The 10,191-nt window shown below is 45.0% G+C and overlaps 1 long non-coding RNA gene across 1 annotated transcript; it reads left to right on the top strand.

Annotated features, from left to right (window-relative positions):
* Positions 1–146: 146 nt before the first annotated feature.
* LOC142013000 (uncharacterized) lies at positions 147–6,189 on the top strand. The gene is made up of 3 exons (XR_012645522.1): positions 147–808; positions 4,205–4,275; positions 5,303–6,189. It is a non-coding gene; the product is annotated as an uncharacterized LOC142013000 (long non-coding RNA).
* Positions 6,190–10,191: the final 4,002 nt, after the last annotated feature.

Consider the following 10,191-nt stretch of genomic DNA (forward strand, 5'->3'; position numbering starts at 1 on the left):
TTGCTGTGCCCAGGTACAGTATAATGTGTCTCTACTGAATAGTAATAGAGAGGTAGCCATGTTAGTCTGTATTCCAACCAAACAAAGCAGCAGAAATGTAGCACTTTAAAGACTAACAAAATGATTTATTCGGTGATGAGCTTTCATGGGACAGACCCACTTCTTCAGATGTGATCATCAGGTTGATCGGATAAAGTGGGTCTGTCCTGCAAAAGCTCATCACCAAATAAATCATTTTGTTAAAGTGCTACATTTCCGTCTCTACTGACGAGGCCTTCATTTACACGGTGCACTGGCAAAAGACTGACAGGACCTCTCTGGAGTTGTCAGCAACTATCCTCCCAAGTGTTGGTGGCTTATTTGGAAGCTGGCACAGTTGCTGGATTTTGTTTTCAGAGTGACCATGGGGAAAGAGGGTCCCATTTTGGAAGTATTTTAAGACCCCTTGTGACTTTCTGACCGTATCTGCTAACAAATATGGAATGGAATAGAGCCGTACATTTGCCATCCCCTCACTAGGAGTTCACAGATCCAGGTTCAAAGCTCCAGTAGTCAATGGGAGTATTCTGCTGCTCCATATTCCAAGATGTTGGTTAGATGAAGGGCCCTGACCCTTTCAGGCTGTCTAAGGCTCTGTTGCATGGGCTCTATTAACATGTGACCCAGCCTACAACAGCAAGAGTGTTTCTATTTATTGTCCTACACTTCAGGCTGGGATGATGTTGTCAGGCTGATGGATGTTGCATGATGAAGGACAAGCATTCACCTTTCCAGAGGGGGTCTACTGTCACCAGTGATGCCATGCAAGGTACTAAAACTGTTAAAATGCACAAGCGCCTGACACTGATTGCACAGTAACACCCAGACAGACTGATACGCTACTCGCTGTGCAAACACACAGAGAGAGCTCAGTGTTTGACAAGACAGAGAGGAAAACAGGCACATTTGCAAACAGAGCTATTTGCCCCTGATCACACAGCAGGTCAGCTAAAGGGCTAGGAAGAGAACCCAGATTAGAACGCTGTTTTTATTCCTTACCAAAGGTGAGTTGGCATCTTGATGCAAAGAGATACTGGTGCACAGAGGTGTTTCAAAAGAATGCCATAAAAGACAATTTAAAAAAAAAAGTGTCTTTGAATAGGTTTTTGCTTCTGTTTTGGTATTGCAATGTGTGAACTACTCCACTCACCTGCCAGGCAGCCCTCTCACAGTCACGAATGATGTAGCAACCTTCTGCCTTCTATATGGCCTCCCTGCCAAAGGTTGACACAGCACCATAGGAGTGGCTTTTTTTCTAGTAACTAAGCCTCCTGGCAAGTCCTTCAAGCTGGAGTCACATTATCCGAGCTCAAAAGTACCTTATACAGGCACCATCCTACTCTCTCTGGCTCTTTAACTCCCTGGTGGGCTCAGTACTCAAACCACTAACGTCCTTGGGGATGGAATGGGAAACAACCCCCACCCTCAACTCTAGGCCTTGACCCAGAGCATCATTCACCACAGCTAGCTCTTCTCCTTTACCTGGGCTGCAGTTTTCCTTGGGCCACCTCCTCACCAAGCCTAGGTACTCTTCCATGCTGACTCAGGGCTCCTCCTTGCTTGGAGAGCTCTCCTCTCCCTCCAGCCCTTTTCCCATCTTGGCTTAATCACCACTTAAGCCAGCCACAAATTCCCTTTTCTGCAGCCACCTTCTGCTCTTACTGTGACACATGCCTGATTCTGCTCAGGTGGGAGTCATTCAGTAATCAGGGCCTAGACTCTCGAGCCCCACCACCTCGCACAATGTTTGGTTTGTTTGAATTTAACCCATTCCCTGCAAGGAATGGTTGCAGCAGGCTGGCCAGAGTTTTCAAAACTGGGTGCCTACAGAAGGTACCTGTGTTCCCCACTCCCTGGCCTGAGCAGCTTGAGTGAGTCCTGTCCCTGCTCCCCCAGCAAAGCAAGCTCCCTGCCCACAAGCTGTACTTCCTCCAGCCCCGACACAGGGGATTTCACTGCTATCTATCCCACCCACCTTTCTCCACACAGAGCTTATTTGCTCCTGCAAACAGGACAAAGCCCACTTTTGCCAAATAAGCAACGCCAGCAGGAAGAGGGCTTTTAAAAGGTTCTGTCTTGGCTAAAATGGGATATATGGTCACCCCATGGCTAATGTCAGTGCAGGGAATGGCTTTTTGGTCTGTGTTTGTACAGCACGGAGCAGGGATTCTGAGCCATCATTGGGGTGCCTAGCTGCTACAATACCAATACACAACAACAACAACAACAACAACAACTAAAAGTGGCCTGATTTCCATTGAAATCAACGGGAGCTGCTGGATGCTCAACACTTTTGAAAATTTGGGAACTATCCGTTAGGTGCTAAACTTTGGACATAATGGCCTAACTTTAGGTGCCCGGTTTTGAAAACTCTTGGCTATCTTTTTTCAGTGGTGAAAAGCACTGACAAGTTTCAAAGCTTCTGTCCATTCCAGCAACACAAAGTGAAGTTACAAGGACAAAAATCTCCATTCTCAGAGGGCAAACTCGTGTAGTGAGTGGCCTGAATGCCCAGCTATCCTTCATCTCAGTGAGCCACAAGATTCTTGTAATCAAGACAGTCTCCTGGGACAGGGTAGTTTTCCTAACTGCCTGTGCGTGCCTGGAATTTGCAGGCTGTGCCCATTGAACCATAGCAGCTCTTTGACTGGATGCAGAGGGAGCACACAGCCTCCACAGTCAATGTCGTGTCCAGTGAGCACACACCTCACATCATCTGCCTTTGCTTTACAAGCGTGTCACCTTAGTAATACCGGTAAGAAAAATGCATTATCAATGGCAACCTGCAGAATCTGGCAATGCTGCACATAGGCAACGGTAAACAAAATGTCTCACAGGCCACACACAGAAAGTCCCCATGGACCAACCACATACAGCTGGTGAGCTGTAGGTAGCCCATGACTGGTCTATAGTTCTGGAACTCCCATGATGCACCACGGTGGCATAACCAGAAGGGAACCCATAGTGTATCCCAGGAGAATGTTGTTCATACTGTTGTGAAGCTCATCCCAGAGGGGAGAATGGAGATATGGGGCACCCAAACAACAACTCCCCTAAGCACAGGGCAGCTCAGACATGCACAGACTAACCCTGAATTGAGCTGGAATGAAATATTTGGATGCAATTCAACAGACCAACATGTGTCTGTTAGGCCTCCCCTGAAACCAAAGTTTTCAATTAGAGAAAACTGACACTTTTTTCCTCACACAATGGAAATTTTCCCACAGGAACGTTTGATTTTGCAAAATCTGCATTTTATGACAACACATTTTTGGGTCAGAACCTTCTCAATCTGTTCTACTAACCTGAAAGAAAATCTTACAGCCCTTCCTCCTCTAATTTCATTTTGTTGTTGTTTTTTTGTTTTTTGGTGAGGTAATTCTGTGCTGTGTTTTCCCCTCCTGTTTTAACCCTCCGGCCTTGTCATCTCTGCTTTCTTATTCCTCCATACATATACAGCGTCATATGCGTAGCTTCTGTGGAGTATCTTGCACCCGCAAGTCAAGCTATTAGAGCCGTGCAAGCTGACTCTCCCATCAGAGTGTGAGAAACTCCATCCTAGCATACTCCCAGGCCTCAGGTTACTCAGAAGCTCATATTACTGGCAGCATTGCGTGATGCACAGGAAGCTAAGGGACCCAGGGCTCACTCCATCCATCAACTTGAGGGGAGTGTGTCTCATTGCTGTGAGCGGCTGGCTGGGCTCTCCCTGACTTTAACCTAGACTCATATAATAGGCTTCTCACTAACTCCTCTGAAGGTCTCTCACATGCCCGCACAGCTGAAACACTGTTCTGCTTGGCACCAGTCTTCCTAATTTGAGGTATCACTGTAGAGTTTCCCTGTCTCCCCTCTGGGCTCTTATCCTCTGGCTGCCTGCTGCTGCAAGAGACAATAAATAGTTTTCTTTTCTGAACAGCCTGCCCAAAATATTGTTCACGACAAAACATCCAAAAGAAACGTATGATGAAGCACGTAAGTTTTATGTGCATATTTGCATAAATCCTCTTGCTTGGTGAGTGCTATGCTTTCACTACCACCAAGATGAGATTTTACGCATCAGCACATTCAGCTTTCTCTGCTGGGTGAATTGTCATTCTTACAGCATCCGCAATGCTATGTGATTTAATTGTGCATCATACTCTGCTTTTCTTTTTCCCCACAGGAAAAAGAATTGTATTAAAGAATCATCATGATGATGCCAGAGACTGACTCCTTTTAATTCCTGATACAAATGTGAGTTTTTTCTCTGTGGCTTGCTGTTTTTGATGTGTGGGTGAGAAGGACAAAAGGGATTTCACTGATGAGGCAACAATGAGACAAAGGGAATTTAAATGTAGACTGAATTTATATCTACCTGTAGATATAGATATCTAAAACAGGCCTAAAATATATATATTTATATGTATGAAAACTCTTCTCTTAGTCTGCATTTACAATAGATACAATCAAAATCATAATGCTTCATCAGAGCCATTCCACGGATGCCAACAAAGGTAGAGGCTAGAAACTAAATCAGGCCCAGGTGTTTTTTTTTATCACTGTTGTTACTATGGGCAGTAGCATAGCAACACACAGCAGCCCCTATTGAAATCAAGACTTATTGTACAAAGCACTGTGCAAACATGGTAAAATAATTCCTACCCCAAAGAGCTAGCCATCTAAATAGACAACATATATAATTATCACCCCTCCTGCACAGAATAGGAAATGAGAGATATTAAATTACTTACTCAGGATAACCATTGAAGCCTGGGTGGACTTGAACTCAGGTCTTCTAGATTTGAGACCAGGACCTTACCAACAAAACTAGTAATGTTACCTAGCCACAATAGTCTTCTATTGTTTCATTAATACACATAACTGAAAAAGAAAAAAACCCAGGAAGAGTATGTGCTGTAAGTAAATGCACCAGAAGCTGCAGTGATGAGGGTAAGGCTCCCACTCTGCAGGCCTGGGTTTGACAAATAAACAAATATTCAGCAGGTTTAAACCAAACAGAAGAAAGTACTTCACACAACACACAGCCTGTGGAATTCATTGCCAAGAGAAGTTATGAAGCCCCACAAACAGAACAGGGGACTAAAAGAAGAATTAAATACATTCATGAAGGATAGGGCCATCAACAGCTATTAGCTGAGATGGATAGAGATGCAGCTCCACGCTCTGCATGTCTCTATATCTCCCACTGCCAGAAGCTGGGACTGGGTGTTAGGGGACAAGTCATTTAATAATTGCCCTATTCTGTTCATTCTCTCTGAAGCATCTTGCACAGGCGAGTGCTGGAAGAAGAGATACAGGGCCAGAGGGATCGCTGGTCTGACTCAGGATGGCTGTTCTTAATGCCAGATTTTCAAAAGAGCCTGCCTCCTATTAAGATATCCAGAGAAGTGGCCAGATTATCCGAACATTAGGAGTGGAGCAATTCTGAAAGCTGACCCAAACTGGGAGAGCTGAGCACTTGCCAACCTGGTCCTGGAGCCCTTTTGAAGATCCAGCCCTGGGCTGCTCATCCTCAGAAGTCTTGTTGCACCTTAGTTTGGGGGAAGGGATGTTTCAGCTGCAGCTGTGAAGGTGGAAATACCACAACAAGGTCACATCTGCCGTTACTTCAGTCCCCTAAGAGAGTCATGGTGTTGACAAAAAAAGATGTTTCATGCAACACCACAATGATAAATATTGGGATGTAACTAAATACCAAGAGATTCAGCCTCTTTTGGATTTCCTCAGAACCCAAAGGACCAGCCTTTCCCAAAAAGCACATGTCCTGTTCATTTTGTACTGACCAGGTTTAATTGCCATAGGGAGAAAAGCCTGGAGAGAACCACAGGGAAAGACAGACACAATAATGTTTGCCGCAATGGGGCTAACAGCTAACACGGGCGCTGGGGCAAGTGGAGTGTGGACCCCATCTCTGTGTCCCTGGAAGACATGGGGTTAAGGGAAATCGGCCCTTACCACCTTCTAGACTGCAGCGTGCTCCTCCCCCTCAGCACTCAGAACCATGTGGAGCAGTAGCAGTGGTCATAACCAGCCTTTGAATTGCTTTTGCCCAGAGTAATTGCTTCTCCCCCTGTCCCAGCCACCATTGGCAGGCCTGGTTCAGTGTGTTTCAGGGGTTCTTTCAATGGCTACGTCTACACTTGGCCAAAACTTCGAAACGGCCATGCTAATGGCCAAATCGAAGAATACTAATGAGGCATCAAAATGCATATTTGGTGCCTCATCAGCATGCCGCTGGCTGCGGCACTTCAAAAGTGCCATGTTTTGCTCACCTGCGGCTCGTCTACGCAGGGGTCCTTTTCAAAAGGACCCCTCCAACATCGAAATCAGCAGGTAGAAATGAGGGGATTTCGATGTTGGCAGAGTCTTCGAGAAGACGAGCCACGGGAGAGTGAACAGTGCCACTTTTGAAGTGCTACAGCCAGCAGCATGCTAATGAGGCGCTGAATATGCATTTCAGCGCCTCATTAGTATTTTTTGATTTGGCTATTAGCCTGGCCTTTTTGAAGTTTTGAGTGTGTGTAGATACAGCCAATGTGCTCGATTGCCTTTCAGCCCCTCTGAGGTCAATCCTCTGGGTCATGTTCTGAATGGATCAGCTCACATGGCACTGGGGCTGCTTTGGACTTTACCATGTGCCAGTATCTGGGTTTCTTTGGTTGGATGGGTGGATGGAGCAGCACTCTTGGAAGGCAAAGATGAGAAGGGGGTCTGAAGTGAACCCAACACTGATCTTTATTTAGTTGGCTGGGATCAGAGAGGTTCCAGGAATTCTTGCAAGTTCTCTGACTTCCAGGCAGATTAACACAGCCTATGATGACTAGTGTAATACAAGTAACACAAGGACTCCAGGAGTCCTGGCCTGCTCTAGGCAGTCATGGGGTGGACTACGGAGTGCTTTACAGGCAGCAATCCCCAACCACCCTTTCTCTCATGCCATGCTGTAAATCATAGGAGCAGAAGAATACGCTGGGTTGATTTCCAGAGCTGTCTGCACTTGGAGTCCTTCAGTCTCTCGCAAGTGTTGCTGGAAGTTCAGTGCAAAATATGAACCTTGAACACAGTGAATGGTTGGCATGTCTGCAAGAATGTGCAAACTTCCCAGGGCCAGCTGCAGCTTCTGGTTCCTCTGCTCCGGGTGTATGAAGTGCCAGTGCTTTGCATGTGTTCCCCTTCTCTATTGAGAAGATACAGTAATTCTGCCAAGACCGGAGATGCGCTGGTGGGCAGCTGATGACAAACACCCCCTGCTGTGTATATGTCCAAATAAATCTGTGCATTTATGTTTGTAGCTGCTTTTGTGGATGTGAAACTGGCCCTTGAGGTTTCTTTTGGCTTTCCAGGATATTTTTCTGTATGAGTGTTGATGCATTAGCTATACACTTGCAGGTAAATGGCACAGAGTACCTGAGTTTCCTGTCTTAGCAGGATAACTGTATTCCAGTATCCCTGGCCTTGCTACTGAAACTACCAACTTGGAAGGTACAGACTCCTGTGACCCAGACACTAGGAACCATAGAGGCACCTGAAAAGCCATGAAAGAAGTAGTTTGCACTGACAATTGAGCTGGGCTGGATCAGAAGTGCTGATCAAGAGGAGAAAGACACAATAGCCTATTTCAATCCCCTGAGCCATTCTTTTGAGTCAACTAATGACAAGCCAGCATCTTGCTTTTTTTCAGCATTGCCCCCTGGGATTGACAGACTTACGCTGCAGAAGCAATTTGCAGTCTCCTTGGCTGCTATTTTCCAGTATAAGCCATCTGCAGTCCCTGTCAAAAGAGGCAGATATTTCCAGGCCATTTGTAGAGAGTCTATTTTTCACCAGGGCAGAGCTGTAACTCCAGTGGGGTCACTAAGTTAATGGTGCATTGATGGAATTGCAATTAAATCTGCTGAAATATACAAACATTTTAAAATATTCTTGCAGTATTATGAGCCAAGAAAACTTAATTGTCACTATAATATCTGACTGCAATCATATCTTCTAATTATTCAGACTGTTGAGTCTCCCAGCTGGTAAAACTGATGGTCTGTTGGTGGCGTGCCCAGTGCTGGCAATCAAACTCATTGTGTTCAATTCATCACTGTCATAATCAAGTACAATACACTGAAGTCAGTGGAGTTGCACGTGGTTACATTTGTGGTGAAGTTGGCCCACTGTGTCCCTGCCTCCATGTTACCATTCACGAGAGTCAACCCAAAACCCTGGTGTGGCATAGGCAGCAGCCTTTCAGCAGAAGCAAGGATGCCGACTTAGCTACTGAGCAAACAGCAGCCGTTCTTAGTTTGTCTCAACTGGAGGCATCTGCTCTACATATCTTACACCCACCATCATAACTCAGAAAGGCAATTATATTCCAGCACCGAAACAAATACAAATGTCGCCAACTTGGCCAGAACTCAGCCCCTGAGATCCCCACAAAGGGAACTGGATTGGCGTGGGCAGAAAAGAGCATTTGGCACTGACACTTCTCTCATGACAGCAGTGTTGGAAGTGTGAGCCTTTTAATCTACTGTGAAATGAGTCATATAGGAAGTGCAAAAATCAGCCAAGTAAGCAAGTAATTAGGGCAGAGGAAGGGAAAGGGCAAAGGGATAGAGCAAGGCTTAGGTTGTTACCAGTATGAACAGCTCTATTGGTTGCCTTGGCTGAGTGAGTCCAGAGCACAAAAACACCCTGGTCAGTCCCAGCAAAGAAGCTGAAGGCTGAGTGAACCATGGAAAGGAAGGCCTTGATTCATCCAGGCACTTAAGCATATGTGGATTTTAAGCCCTTGAGAAGTCCCATTGATTTCACTGTGGCAACTCACAGATTTAAAGTTAAGCACATGTTTAAATACCTTGCCGGAAGGTGACTTCAACTACCTTCTCTCCCACAGAGTTTGCTCCTTGTAGGTCTTGCCTTCACTGCTAAAATTGGTGCTGCTTTTACCTCAGTATAGCTAATGTGCATGAGCTACCCTGAGGTAAATTCACGGGGAAAACATGGCAGTTCCATTTCGCTTCCGGTAAACAGCTCTCTGCTCTCAAAATGGGACTCCCCTTGACAAATAACAAGCATTCCTGTAGTACCTTAGAGATGAATAAATTTATTAGGTCATAAGCTTTCGTGGGTAAGACCCAATTCCTCACACGTCTACCTCAATCATCTGAGGAAGTGGGTCTTACCCACGAAAGCTCATGAGCTAATACCTTTGTTAGTCTTTAAGGTGTTACAGGACTGTGTATCATTTGTGAAGCTACTCACTAACACAGCTACCCCTCTAAGACTATTTTGCTTAATAAGTTTGTCTTATTGTAAAGCTGAAGCGCCTGGTCTTCACTGACCTGAAGCAGCAACTCTGTGTAGCTTGAAAGCTTCTCTGTGTCACCAGTCTAATAAAAGATAATATCTCTCCCACTTTCTCTTTCGGACTGGTTTGGGCACTTTGGAGAAGCCTGGGCTGTTGCTACCCACAAGGTATTTGTTTTGTGTCTAAACTGAGGATTTCTTTCTCAGGGCTATCTATCCAGGTGTTGTAATGAGTTAAAACTTCAGTGAAAATAAATTAGCCTCAACAGCTAGAGTGAATCAGCAAATTATCAGACCCTCTCTACAAAATATTTTCCCCAACATACAGCCAGCTTACGTGAGGTATGAATCAGGGTGAAATGGAGTCACGCTGGATTTACACAAGTTTTACTGAAAGCAGAATTTGGCCCAGTTCTGTCAGTATCTGTTTACATGAGTACAGCTTTCACTGAATTCAGGAGCTAAACTCCCCGTGATTAAAATGTGTTAAACGTACAAACAAGAATTCAAATAAACAAATATAACCATTAACCACTGTTGACTGGCAATATCAGACATCAGTAGCTTGATAATTCATGTGGGATGCCACCACTCTTGTCTGTAATAAAATAATTTGTCATATATTTGCTAATGAAATATTAAAAGGGGTGAAATCCTAGCCCCAATTAACTCAATAGGGTTTTTGTACTTAACTTCTATGGACTCAGGATTCACCCCAGATCATCCCCCAGTGGTTTAAATCAGTGTAAATTCATTGGTTTGTTCACACTGACTAAGAATCTGGCCCATTCTGTGCATGGTTTGATTCATGTTACTTTTCTTATTAGACTCGCGTGTTCTTTAAAGGGTGTTGCC

Source organism: Carettochelys insculpta, chromosome 5 (genome assembly GCF_033958435.1).
Source record: "Carettochelys insculpta isolate YL-2023 chromosome 5, ASM3395843v1, whole genome shotgun sequence".
NCBI lineage: Eukaryota > Metazoa > Chordata > Testudines > Carettochelyidae > Carettochelys > Carettochelys insculpta.